This window comes from Euphorbia lathyris, chromosome 1, assembly GCF_963576675.1.
Source record: "Euphorbia lathyris chromosome 1, ddEupLath1.1, whole genome shotgun sequence".
Classification (NCBI taxonomy): Eukaryota; Viridiplantae; Streptophyta; class Magnoliopsida; order Malpighiales; family Euphorbiaceae; genus Euphorbia; species Euphorbia lathyris.
The window spans coordinates 20,699,409-20,713,494 of NC_088910.1; the positions used below are offsets into that span (position 1 = coordinate 20,699,409).

The 14,086-nt window shown below is 30.8% G+C and overlaps 1 pseudogene; it reads left to right on the plus strand.

Annotated features, from left to right (window-relative positions):
• The first annotated feature begins 7,472 nt into the window (after positions 1–7,472).
• LOC136217188 (uncharacterized) lies at positions 7,473–8,780 on the plus strand (annotated as a pseudogene).
• The last annotated feature ends 5,306 nt before the right edge of the window (positions 8,781–14,086 follow it).

Below are 14,086 nucleotides of genomic sequence, written 5' to 3' on the forward strand. Positions count from 1 at the left end.
TTATTAGTTAAACAAGTATTAATTTGCACTTTGAATTTGAGGCTAGCATAGGTTAAGGTAGTCTTAATTTATGCGCCGGTCATGGCCAGGTTCGGGTCGTGACAAGAACACTCTTCCGCAAGGAAGAAAAAAGCAAGTCAATCTTGAAAAATTAGAAATACTTAAATTATAAACTTTGGTCAGTCCTCAAACAAAATAGGTAGAAGAAGAAATACATATGAATTCGTTGTATTTAGTTTTAGTGTTACAATTATTGTTTGTTTTTATTTAGAAAATGTTGGTGAATCCATTTTTAGTGAAGAAAAAATTGAATGATCAATATATAAAAGAGCCTTCTCCTAGTTTATTGTATGGAAATCTGGGTGAGATGCACCAAATTAAGGCTATAAAACAACCCCATTCTCAACATCAGATTGTCTATCTTGATTATACTTTTATCATTTTCTCTTACTTCTATCGGTGGAAACTATTATATGGTGCGTTCATTTTCTCTCGATCCAACAATATACATTTTCTTTATTTTCATTATGTGATATCTATGTATATCTAACTACACAATAGCTTCTAATAATTATGTTTATATATATATATATATATATATATATATATAGACCCACACTGGATTTTTTATATTCACATATTTTTTTTTTCTAATGATGTGAAACTTAATAGACATATTTCAAATAGAAAAAAGACTTAATAATTTGTTTCAAGCAACTCTATATCGTTTACTCACTATCCAAAAGCTTACTCACCGTGTGAATTCATATATTTTTTTGTCAAGCGTGATTTCTTTGATATCTTCACACAATATAGTCATATTATTTTAATATTAGAATAAGTTATATAACGATCTATGAAATGGAAAATGTAGATTAAAGTTTTCTTATGTACTTTATTTTTCTATGATTAACACATTATCTTTTTCTCAAAAAAACATAGACCACTTAAAAAATTAGGTGTTCTTTTTCCTGCACTATAAAAAAAACTCAAGTTTATCTTCTTCTATTTTATAGACTCCATACATGTATTTTGTCAAAATATATATTTAGAAATTGATAAAATTAAGATAATATTTTTATATTAGAGTTCTATTATTAAGGGAATTTATTGAAATATTTTTTATCTGCGTATCAGAGATATTAACCGAAACAAACACCAAAAGCGTTACCTTTTAATTATTAGAATTATATTTTTCTTTTTCATTATCATTTTTCTATATTTTTTCCATAATCTCTAATAATAAAAGATGAGTTTTTTTTGTTGTTGTGGGTTTTGTTATTTATTATAAGGTTCTAAATTTTTTTGGTTGAAAATCTTATATTATAAAAAAGTAAAAGGTTTTATATAATTTTTTAAATAATGTTGGAAAGTTTATATAACATAATAAAATTCATAAATTAGATAGAATATTAAATATTAATGAAGTATTTCATATAATAAAAAAATATTCAATATCTAAATATTAAATAGAAAAGAGAATAAAATATTTCATTTTGTTCATAAAATTAAATATCATTGATATCGATCTTAATATTGACCGACACCGTATAGGTCATTGGATCGATTAGCTCTTGAACCGACTCTAATGATATAGTCATTGAGATATCGATTACTAAGGATCGACTTCAATGCTTAATTTGCTTTTAAAATTAATTCGGAGGGTCTTTGGTCTCGGTTTATCACTGATAACCAACGCCACTAACATGATGCAAATATTGATTTTAGTGTCAGTTTCTTTACAATTTGTCGCTCATAATATATCACCGAAAACCATTTTTTTTGCACTAGTATGCTTTTCTTTATTTTTCCTCTGTAACCTTAAACATTCATTTTTTATATGTGTTTTCTTTTTGCAATAATTATATATCAAACTATTGTATCTAGATTTTGATTTAGATCTAGGCTAATTGTTGTTATTTCTATTGAGATCTTTTGTAATAGATCTCCTTCTAACAATCAGATATTTTGCAGGACCATTTATGTCATCAGAAAGCTTTTTTCATATGAGATATTTTGAGAATATACACTTTTTAACCTCATCCACAAATATAATGATTTCACTATAAATTAGGATGTCTCGGAAATTTTTGAAAGATGGAGGTACAGACCGTAACAATATAAAAGTTTTATCTCTTTCTTCATATTCAATATCCAAATTTTCTAAATCTAGAAAAAAAACAAATAGAAATTATCAAAGTGTAACTTTAGGGATGTACCTTTTTCCACATTGAGTATGTGAAGACCATGTTTCACAACGATCTTGATGATGAGGTTTTTTGGACATGTAGAAAGACAACTTTCTCCCATAAACCTTATGGAGTCTTTTCATGGATGACTTCACGTAAGATCTCGTTCGTCAAGCATAATTGAATGGGAGTGATGACTTTTTTTCCTCAATTTTTGTTTCTTTTCCTTTGTTACTGTGGCAGGAAACTCGTCTAGTATCACTTTGTGCAATCATTTATGTGTCCTCTTGACTTGTTATAGGGAAAAAACGATAGTACAATCATACTACTCAATATCAAATTTTGTCATCACCATAGTAGATCCTAAAATAAAAACTAATTGGCTCAGATACGAATTTGCTGAGGGAAACCCAACATAACAAAATATTTACTTTGGGTAGATAAAAGATAACAAAATAAAAGAGAACAATAAAATAAATGAAACAGAGATTTACATGGTTTGGCAATGCCTACTCCATACACTAAAAAGAATATCAAATAGTCCACTAATGAACTGAAAGTGAAAGTGGTACGAAAGTAACAGTGAAAATAACTCTCGCAAAATCCTTGAAAATAGAGAATTAGGGCCCATTTGGCTACTTGATGTTTGCTGGTTGCCTTTGGAAAATGTTGCTTTTTCAAAAACCATGAATTCTCTGCTTTTGTAAAAAACTACTTTTCAGCTGTAAAAGGCAAACAAGAAATGTCTAACCAAACACCTAAAACTCTGATTTTTAAAGTGAAAAGGAAAACATGAGATGAAAAGTAGGTAAACAAACACCCCCCTACTCTCAAAATTATAATACAATTGTAAGTTGGGATACTAAACTACATTATTTTGTATTATATTTATAAGAAATGTGGCTCAATTTGTGAATCTGAGTCTAAAATTGTAGATGAACAGAAGAAAACAATTCAACAAACAAATATACTACTGACTTTGACATAATTATATACATTCCTATCATGATTGTCATAATCATAGAGTTTTCCTCCATTTGAATTCCTTGAAAATAGATGACAAGAAAGGAAAAAAGAAAAAGGAAAGAAAATTATGGCTTAATACATTCTTTTTGCTCCTTGAATTTATTTAAGAGTTTGTTTGATTTTTAAGTGTTTCAATAGCTCCTTGGAGTGGCAGTACCGATACAAAGAAATTAATTACGGTCCCTTGGCAAATTTTTTGCCATGGCATGAAAAATGGAGGATTGGGAGTGAAGGACTTCAAGACCTTTAATCAGGCGCTACTGGGCAAGATGTGTTGGGAACTAATCCAAGGGGCTAGCTTTGCCATCCATTTGATGCACTCAAGATTTCTCTCAAAATCGGGTTTACCTAAACTCTTCATTGCTCCATCATCAATCTGTTCCTCTTGTCGAGCGACTTATGATTTGATCAGAGATAACTCGCACTGGTGGATTGGCATATCGTAAACTTTGAATTATTGGTCAGACAACTGGATCAAACCAACGGTGGCCGACAGTCTTGGTATTCCTGCGCGAAATCAACGCCAACTGTTTAACTGTGTTGATGGTTTCTGGAATGGGATTGAGTGGTATAATTTAGACCGACTTCCTCTGCATATCTAGAACCATATTCGATCGATTGACAAAGGGTTGGATTAGTCGGACCTTTGCATTTGGAAGCCTGATATAAAAGGAGAATTTTCGGTAAAGACGTTCTATTCTAATTTGATTCCTGGTATCTCTAGAGCTGATTGGCAATCATTCATCTGGAGTCAACATATTCCCCCTTTTAGATCAATGCTATTCTGGCGAGTAATTCATGGCAGAGTGGCAACTCAATTAAATCTTCAGAAGATAGGCTTGCAAATGGCGAGTCGGTGTGTGCTTTGTTATATGGCTATTGAGAATATCGATCATCTTTTTGTTCATTGCAATTTTGCAGGGGAGCTTTGGCATGAAATTGGAATGATTTTCAATCGTTCAATTACCGCCTTTCCTTCTTTTGTCTCATTTTTTTTATAACCTTCATGGTATGTCATTTGGGACGCAAGTTGTTGCTCATTAGAGCTCAGCAGTAGTCACTTGTGTCTGGCTCATTTGGAAAATTAGAAATGAAGCTTTATTCACTGATTTATTGCCATCTACTTCAGCTGTAATTCGCTCCATTCGGCTGCTAATTCATGAGGCTCGGTCAAGTAGTTCGGTCTGCTGTCTCTCCCAGCATGACGCGGTGATCCTGGCTCATCTTCAAGTCTCGATCAGACCCCCTCGGGCACCTAACATCATCTCGATAAAATGGATTTCCCCTCTGCCATATTGGCTGAAAGTTAATGTTGACGAATCTGCGTTGGGCTCCCCGGGGGCTGCTGGCGCTGATGGAGTATTCCATTCGTCTAGAGGGTTTTCCAAAGCGTGTTTTGCATTCCTAATTGCTTCCTCTTATGCTTATATTGTTGAGATGAAGGTGGTAATGTTTGCAGTTGACCTAGCTTAGGAGAAGAACTGGCACATGCTTTGGATGGAATCAGACTCCTTGTTAGTGGTCAATAAATTAAAGGCACATTCTACCAACATTACTTGGTCCGTCCATCACGACTGGTTGAAATGTCTACAACAATGCTCGCAGATGTCCGTCATGATTACCCATATTTACAGAGAAGGTAATCAGGTTGCTGATGCTTTAGCACGCTACGACGTCTCCTCCTCCTCCGGCATTACGTGGTGGCAATCGGCTCCACACTTCTGCCACTCACTGCTTTTTGATGATATCTGTAATGTTGGTCACTTTAGATTTCGCTGATTTATTTGTTTATTTGTTTATTTGTTTTTTGTTATTTTATTTTGTTACTTTGTTTTTCCGTTTCCCCCTCTATGTTACAATTTTTTATTTTTATTTTAATATTATTGGGTTTTCAGTGCATGCTCTTGGGGTGCCAACCTAGTTGGAATTTCAAGATCATTGCTACTGTATCGTCCCAGCTTCTATAAAAAAAATAGATGTTTAAACTTTTTTAAAATATAATGATAGTCCCCTTAATTTGTTTAAAATATACTTCATTAATCGTTTAGTTGATTAAAAGTAAACTGCATGTGGAATTTATATTACATGTGCAGTGGAAAAGTCAAATGAACAAGGTTGGAGTATGAAGTTCTAGTATCATAGATAACAAGATTTACAGTTGAGCAAGTAAGAACTACATTTTTAATATGTTGAACTAAAAAATTAGACAGACTATATATATAAAAAGGAAAAAAAAAATCGTGAAAATAACTCTCAAGAATATCACCGTGAAGATAAGCTTGCGACAAAGATGCTGTAAGCTTGATGGTACTGCATATATGCAGTACCACATTGCCGCGAGGCATCTTTGCCGCAAGGCAATATACAATATTTTATTTTATTTTTGTTTTTAAAATTTAATAAAACTTTGTTTTGTAATATTTATTTTATGTTAATTCATTTGTTTTTGTTTTGTTTAATATTTGTTTTATAGATTTAATTATTCATTGATTGTTTCCGGCTGGGGGTTTCAGAAAGCAAATTCTCAGATCCTGTTGAAACATACGATTCAGAGTGCTTCTTCGCAACCTTATGTTTTCGAACTGGTTCATTATCTACAAATTTTTCAAATTTTTTTAACATATTCGACACATGATCAAATTTGAAACTCTTGTCATTGTTATCTTGAGCGAATAATTCTTTTACACGCTCAATCTGCAATAAAATTAAAAGACAATTAAAGAAGATGTAATATTTTAACAATGCTATATAATAATAAAAAGTAATAGAAATACTCACGATATCTAAGTCTGATGCCCCAGTAGGATTGAGAAGTTCAACCTGTTTAATGCAACCTTTCAGCTTCTTAACCTCTAATGCAATCAGACTCATTCTGCACTGAAGCGATCTTACGGTACGTTTGATGCCCATATGGCATTTTTGTTGGAATATCTCCCCAATTCTTCCCCAATAAACTTCGAGTTTTTGCTGGTTTCCTGAACTAGGATCTTGAGTTATTTCCATATAAGCTTTAGTCAAGATTATATCTTCTATCTTAAGGTATGAATTTTTGCAATTAGAAGTCATGTTTTGAGCGAAATAGATGAGAATAAGATATAAAAAGTGTGAGATTAGTGAAATGAAACTATTCTTATTTATAGATGAGTTTGCATCATTTTCATCCGTTGGATTAGTCTAAATGCATCTACACCCTCTATTTTATCACACATCTTTTTATGTGTTGTCATAATCATCATTATCACTTACACTATCTACATAACCAAGACAATAACAAATCTCCATGTGTTGTCACAATCACTTGTAAGACATACACCATTTACAAAGACAAAAATAAATTACTCTAAGAATTTGGAAAAAATATTTCATCTTCACACATCTATATTTTCAATTTAAATATTTGCAATGAAACTCATTCTTAAAATATTCATATTTGGATCATTTTCATTGTAAAAAAAATCGCATTCTCATTCATAAAAAAAAAACCATAATTTGGATCATTCTCATTATAAAAAAAAATTCATATTTGGATCCTTCTCATTCTAAAAAAAAAAAAATCATATTTGGATCATTCTCTTGGAAAAAAGCACACAATCTCAATGCATCAACACCTTATATTTTATCACAAATCTCTATATGTGTTGTCACAATCACTATTATCACATGCACCATCTACATAACCAAGACAAGAATAAATTTTCATATGTGTTATCACAATCACTTTTATGACATACACCAATTACAAAGACAAGAATAAATCACTTTCTACACTTTCAATTTAATATAATTTATATTATACTATTTCTACACTTTCAATTTCATTAAAGTTTCTATTAAAAATCATCTAATTAGTGTAATGAAACACATGTTTTTTAATTAGTTTATTAAAATTTGTTTTAAGAATTTGGATCAATCTCATTCAAATTTCATAATAAAAATTTGGATCCATTTGTTTAGTTTTCTATTTTATTAGACATATCTATATGTGTTGTCACAATCAATATTATGACATACACCATTTACATGACCAAGACAAGAATAAATCTCTGCACCATTTTCATCCATTTGGATTAGTCTCAATGCATCCACACCTTCTATTTTATCACACATCTCTATATATATTGTCACAATCATCACTATTACATACACCATCTACATAACCACTATTTAAATGGAAAACTTATCTCATTTCAATACATCTATATCTACACCTTCAACTTTTTTTTTATCTCATTTCAATACATCTGTACTCTTCTAAGTATGAATATCAATTATCTTGATGATTCTGATGATTCATCGATGGTTAATCTTAGCCTCATTGTTATACGAGGTGTATGTCAAATAATGCAAAATCATAACAGGCTATTAGAGCTCTGTATGGATAGTGCAGGTAGTCAATCAACTCATGGAGGATTTGTACCTGGACATAGAGTGATCTATCGTAATCGTGAAGTTGCAAATCACCAACTTCATATGGATTATTTTAATGAGGAGCCAGTATTCAATGAAGAATATTTTCGTCATCGATTTCGAATGTCTCGTAGCCTTTTCCTTCGTGTCATTAATGCAGTGAAGGATCATGATGATTACTTCCAACAATGACGTGATGCTACTAGTAGACTTGGATTATCGACGATGCAAAAAGCAACTGATATTTTCCAAATCCTGACATATGGTGTACCGACTGATACGACAGATGAATATATCAAAATGGGCGAGTCTACTGCAGTTGAAAGTGTGAAGCGATTCTGTCGTGCTATTGTAGAGATTTTCTCGGATCAGTATTTAAGAAAACTAAATGCCAATGACATAGCAAGGCTACTCCATATTAGTGAATAACGTGGTTTTCCAGGAATGTTGGGGAGCTTGGATTGTATGCATTGGAAATGGAAAAACTGTCCAATAGCTTGGGTCGGACAATTTGCAGGGTGTTTTGCAAAACCAACTATAATTCTAGAAGTAGTAGCTGATTACGAACTATGGATTTGGCATGCGTACTTTGGTATGCCAGGGAGCAGCAACGATATCAATGTATTAGGGTCATCGCATTTGTTTTTTAATCTGGCTAATGGTATAGTTCCTCCTGCTAATTATGTTATTGAAAGCAAAGAATACAACATGGGCTATTATTTAGCTGATGGAATATATCCGAAATGGTCCACGCTTATTAAAACAATTCGTGAGCCTCAAGATCAAAAGAAAATGTATTTTGCTATGAAGCACGAAGCTTGTAGAAAAGATGTTGAGCATGAATTTGGAGTGTTATAAAACCGATTTGCCACTGTTGCAGGGCCGGTACGCTACTGGCGTAAACAAGTCCTCCATGATATTATGAAAACATGTATTATTCTGCATAATATGATTATTGAAGATGAACGTGATTTGAGTGCACCTGTCATGGATTCAGTTATTGCTCCAACACCAACAGTTGAAAATGTGCATGATGAGGAGACCTATTTTCGTAACTTCCTTCAACGATATAAGAAAATGAAGGACAAAACTGCACTTTTTGAACTTCGAAATGCTTTAGTGGAGCATTTATGGAAGTTTCGTGGCAATTCGATATAATTATTTTTTTTTGTTTTTTCATTAATGTTTATTGTTTTTGAAATGTTTTAATTTGTTTAATGTACTTTCTTTTAGTGTTTTTGAAATGTTTTAGTTTTTTTTAATGTAATTTCTCTTTAGTGTTATTGAAATGTTTTAATTTTTTTAAAGTATTTCTTTGTTTATGTTAAATCTTATATTTTTTCCCAATATTATAAAAATATATTTCAAATTGACAATAATAATAATAATAATAATAATTAATTGAATTATTAATTGTTGACTTTAATAATTATCATTTAATTATTTAGTTTAAATAAAAATATTAAATTATAAAATATGATAAAAATTAATAAATGGATATATTTTGATTAATAATATAGGATTAATATATATATTTGCTTCTATATTTGTCCGTTTTAGCATATATACTCTTATATTAAATAAATACATAAATATATCCTTATATTATTCAAATAGCACCAAAAATACCCTAATCTAACATACTAATATATGACACTAACGGTGAACACTTAAGACCCATCTTCTCCATCATCATCCACTCGGAGTTTAACAACTGTCACTTAAAAAAGCTCATCTATACCCATCTTCTCCATTACCATCCTTTTCCATGTTCTGATTTTAGAAGATGCCTACATCCATTGGCCCTTTGTACTTCACTGTCATGGCTTCTGAGCCAAAACTTCCTAATGTTCTTTGTGCTTGCAACCTATCTCAACATTCATAATAAAACAATAAATAGACAGATCAAGGATTCAGAAGCATCTTCTTTTGTAAGGGAAGAAAGTGGGACAACCGGATTGCTTTATTTGGCAAATTAGATGTTTCATATATTGTTTACACCAAGATCAGGCACCAATTCAAGGGAAAAAGGAATAAAAAGACAACAATAGAAAGGAACACTGACCTGCATTTGATAAATTCAATAGGGCAAGCAAGAAAAGAAACAGCAAATCCATCTCCAACCCTGCAACCAAATTGAGCTTAAATTTGAAGCAGAAAAAGCTTAATCTTTTAATTGAAGCTTTATCCACCTCCTTTCTCTTTTAATTGAAATTATGAAATTCAAGACCAGAAACAACCAAACAAAACAACATTGAACCGTAAAACAAATACAATGATAAAGAGATGATGACGGTACGTAGAACGATGATTCCCTGATTTTGCTACTGAAATTCATAATTGAGCTTATAAGAGAACTGAATTTGCGGTTAGAAATAGAAAACGGTGACGAGCAGCAGACGGTGGAGGAGATATCCGTGACCATGGATGAAGCTTGATGGAGTAAAAACGTGAATCACAACTCTGAGTGGTTGCAGAAAAGTTATCCAATAATTTGCATAAAAGCCTGATGTTTGCAAAAAAAGTTACCCAGTAATTTTGAAGAATCAATTTGAGATATTTATGGAAGATGGAGCTAGATGAAGATAAGTCATGGATGGAGAAAGATGGTGATGGAGAAGATGTTTCTAAATGAGTTTTTTTTAAGTGACAGGTGTTAAACTCTTAGTGGATGGTATGGAGAGGATGGATCTTCAAGTGTTCACCGTTAGTGTCAAGAATTAGTCTGTTAGATTAGGCTATTTTTGTGGTATTATTTGAATAATATATAGGGGTATATGTATTAAAATGGATAAATACAGGGGCAAATATGTATATTAACCTGATAATATAAAGATTATAAATGTTATGTGAAAAATAAATATAAAATGGCTTGGGATAGAGGTTACAGAAGGACCAAGTGGAGTTTGATTCACGGACTGTCCTTGCAATGATACATGGGAAGACTGGCAGGCACCACCGATTAGCTTGGCTGTTGACGAGATGTCAGGAGTACAGGAGGCGAGATTGGGAGTGAGGCTGATTCATATGTTACGTGAAGGTAATCAGGCTGCTGACTGGGTGGCGAACTTCGTAGGGTTGTCATCACGAGTGTGATATGCTTCCTGTAGGCCTCCAGACTATTCTTTGTGAGGATCGGCTGTTAATTAGTTTTCCTTTCTTTGTTTTGTTTGGGTTGCACCCTCCTCCGATTACCAATATATATATATTTAAAGAGTTGGTAAAGTAGAGTAAATGGTTGAAGAAGTTTTACTGTAGCAACTTTATATTTAAGGATAGAGTAGAGAAAAATAAAAATAGAGTAGACTAAATAGAAATAGAGATGGCCTAAAAGTGATATGAAAGAAACCGTGAAAATAACTTTCAAAAAATCCTTAAATTTCGATACATCCAAAACCTTACCCATTATTAAAAGAGAGTTACTCTCAAAATTGTAATGGATATTAAACCACATTATTTTGTATGATATTTATAAGAGAAATATGGCTCAATTTGGGAATGTGAATGGTCGAAAATGGAGTATAATGAAATTTACATAATTTCATTATGATTATCCTTATGGTGAATACATGATTTTTCGGTTGGAAGGCCGATTTTACACGTGGTGTGTTAATTTTTTTTTTTACTAAATTGAACTTGTTCAAATTTTTTCTGTATATATATGTTATAATCAGAATAGTCAAGAACCAATTTTTAAGTACCATTGTAAAATATTTCAAAATTTAGCTATATTATGTTTAACATTCTTAACATGTAAAATTTGTTTGTATCTAATAGAAAAAATCGGATTTAAAGAGTCTAATAAGCAAAAAAACAATTTAGAAATTTGGATTTAAGAATTGTCTAACAGGCCAAAAATAAATTAGAAATTTGGATTCAAGGAGTGCCTAACGAATTTTGGATTTAGAGAGGCCAAACATGACAAAAAAAAAATTGGAATTTTGGATTTAGAGATGACCTAACAAGACCTGTGCCCATTTTGAGATGCTAATTCAGCATCTGATCATTATTTCTTGAAAACAGAGGGCCAGAACCACCACAGCTTCAAATTTCGTGGAGATAGGGGCCGAAACTACTTGTGGACATAGTAGTTCCGGTGGCCGAGCTTTCCTTCATTTGAATTCCTTGAAAATAGATGACAAGAAAGGAAAAAGGAAAAAGGAAAGAAAATTAAGGCTTAATATATCCTTTGCTCGAATTTGTTTAAAAGTTTGATTGCCTTTCTGAATTTTAAAGTGTTTCAATAGCTCTTTAAACTTGTTTAAAATGTAATGATAATACCCTTAATTTGCTTAAAATGTACTTAATTAATTGCTCGGTTGTAAAAAATCAAGCTGCATGCGGAATTTATATTGCACGTACATTATAAAAGTCAAATGAACAAAGTTAGGGTATGAGGTTCTAGTATCATGGATGACAAGATTTGCAATTGAGATAGTAAAAATTACATTTTTAATATGTTTTAATTTATTCTGTGAGTTATGTAATAATATTTAAATGTGTATATAAAACACCTTATATATTCAGTTTACTTGTTTGGAACTGAGTGATTAAGTACCTATATTTTAAGCACCTATATTTTAAGCAAGTTTATAAGCTATTGACATTTTAGTAAGTTGAAAATGCATTTTGAAAGTTTAGGGAGGTAATTAAGTTTTTCTAGAAAAATTCAAGGGACAATGGATATATTAAACCAAAAATTAATTTTAGATAAAAATGTGGCAATATTTTAATAATAATAATAATAATTGGGATTAATAACAACTGTAATTACAGTTCTAGTTTCTTAAAAAAATCACAAACACTTGTCTTTCAATCAAACCACGTGAGTGTTATATATAGATATACGTATAGTTTATGCTATAACTAAACGATCTGGTTTTTTTTTTTTTAAATAAAAACATTAATTAAAGATTGTAAAGTTGAGTGAGCTGCAAGTGTTTTCAATAGGAAGGAGTGAGTCCAAATATCAATACGAGAGCTTGATATTTTTAAATTTCGATCCAAATAGTGGTGTTTAATATAAAACTATAATACTTACGGAATGCACATTTTAAATGTAACAGTATAACAATGTTTTTAAATAGCAGATCAATTAAGGTTGGTTTGAATGATTAAAGGTTTCAAGTTACTTAAACTAGAGATATCGAGTTTGAATATTAGTACAAGTAGAAAATATTAATTAGAAGAGGATCCATTTAAAAATTGTGTGCGACGAATCTCCAACTAAAAAATTGGACAGTTAAAGAAAAAAAATACAGGAAAAACACCATATTTTGAATGATTTAAATGGCTTACATGGTTTGGCTGGGTCACCAGAAGAAGTACAGGTATCACAAATTCACATCTTTGGGATCTGGGTCCTTTTAATTCTAGGCCCAACCCATTAACTTTATCAGTTGTAAGTTAGTTTAGCCAGAATTAATATTTGGAAATAAGGTAATAATCTAAAATTATTTAGAGATAAGGTGCAAAAAAAAAAAAAAAAAATACTTCTAACGTTTAGAATAATGAGTAATTTTATCTTTAACGTCTAAAATGATACAGTTTTACCATTTAAGTTGGCAGTAAGGAGCAATTTTACTCATAACATTAATAAAGTTTGGTTAATTTCATATATTAGTATAAAACACGTACATTTTGTTTCTTATTCTGCACCAATTGTATATCAGTTTGTTTAAAAAGAAGATTTCATATTCTATGTGATTTAATAATAGAACTGGAGATTAATATTTATAAATTTATTTTTTGTTTAACTCGTACAATAGGCATTTTAATTTTTTGAAAAAAAATCACGTTTAATCATATGTTTATGATATGTTGCTAATGAATGTTAAAATGACTCACATTTGAAATGTAGATGACAAGATTCATGATCGATAAAAAAAATAGTGTAATTTAAACCCTAATATTAGCAACAAAGAGCAATTTTAACCATAATATTGGAACGTTGATCAATTTCGGACATCATTATAAAACACAGATATTTTGTTCATTATTATGCACCAATTGCATAACCATTGTTTCTAAAAAAAATATTTTATATTTTTTATGATGTAATAATAGAATTGAAGATTAATATTTTTAAATTCGGTGAAGTATTTGAATTTTTTTGTCAAACTTGTACGAAATACAATATATATATATATTTTTATTTTTTTCACGTCTAATCATATGTTTGTGATCTGTTACTAATTAATGATAAAAAAAATAATGTCCATACGAACTGTAAATGACAAGATTCATCACTAATAAAAAAGTTTAGTAAATTATTTTTCAAATTGACCAAACTTATCAATGTTGGGAGTAAAATCGTTCTTAACTGCTAATATTAAGGGTAAAATTACACAATTTTAGATTTAAAGGTAAAATTGCTCATTACTATAACCATTTGAGATGTATTTTTGCAACTTATTTTTTTTTTATCAAAAAGAGAAACAAAAAGTTAAATCAGTTGCGTTTAC